Consider the following 1,234-nt stretch of genomic DNA (forward strand, 5'->3'; position numbering starts at 1 on the left):
TCAAATAGGAAAAGCTCCTGACTCCCATACATTTACTGGAGCTTTAAGGAAACAATGTATTTTTACAAGCACTCCACACCCTGCCTGATACGTTAACAGGCGCTGAGCGTATCTCGACTCACATTCTGATCCATTATGGACTTTTCTTGATTTTGAAATAAACTTAACTTACTAAAAATCAAATTTTGAAAAATCTCCCCTTTCTGAAATCAAAGATCCTAACCTTTTCTTTTTGTCAGTGGTGTCAGTCTGCTAATTACTGGGGTTGGAAACACGTACTTTCCTGGACCCCGCAGTGGGGGCAGGGAAGGGCTGAGGACTGGCGGGGAGGGGGTGTGTGAGAGTGAGGATTGGGGACAGGTCAGTCTGAGGAGCTGGGAGTCCAGCGGGCCACACCGGGAACCTGCCCGAGGACGGGTGTGGCTCCATGGCAGCAGAAGGTAGCAGCAGGAAAGATGGGCAGGCATAGACATGGAGGGACAAGAGCTGAGCCCAGGGTCAGAGGGCAAACTATGGGACATGACTGGTGGCTAGAGGTTTGTTGGGAGGAGGGGAGAAGGAGGAAGCCAGATCCGGAAAAGCGCCCTCAGAGAAGCAGGAGGAGACACCCGCTCCCTGAGAGCCACGGGCTCGTGCTAGGACCATGTGCAGGGAGATATGGAGACGATCATCATCGTAAGAGACGAGACCCCAGAAACGGAAGAGAGGGCAGAGACCCTGCAAAGCTGCACGTGTGAGTGCAGAGAGGGTCAGGATATATCCATTCTTAGTGCTTAAAAAGGACCTGAGCGAACGCTTTGGTCTAACCCGAAGGTTTTGCAGACGTGGAAACGGAGGCCTGCGGGGCGGGCAGTGTGCTCGGGCGGGCAGGCGGGCGGTGCTCTCCCTCCACAGGGCGCGAGGTCCTCACTGAACCCCCTACTGCGTCCTGTGCAGCGCACAGTCCGGCGCTTCGAGTCCAGCTGCGGAGGCCACCGGCTCAGAGGAAGTGCCCTCCTGGGACCTAGCCCCGGGGAACACGCCGCACTCAGCGAGCTGGGCCAGGTCGGCGGCCCGGCCAATACCGCGCTACCTCCGTTTGGGGCCAAACCGAGGGCCCTCAGGGCCCTTACGGGGGCGCAGGAGCCAGGCGGCCGCAGACGGCCCAGAGCCGAGATGCTCAGCCGAGATGCTGAGCCGAGATGCTGAGCCCAGCCGAGTCCCCATCCTCCCGCTCCCCGGGGCGGCCCAGGAG

Source organism: Pteropus vampyrus, unplaced genomic scaffold, assembly GCF_000151845.1.
Source record: "Pteropus vampyrus isolate Shadow unplaced genomic scaffold, Pvam_2.0 Scaffold60, whole genome shotgun sequence".
Classification (NCBI taxonomy): Eukaryota; Metazoa; Chordata; class Mammalia; order Chiroptera; family Pteropodidae; genus Pteropus; species Pteropus vampyrus.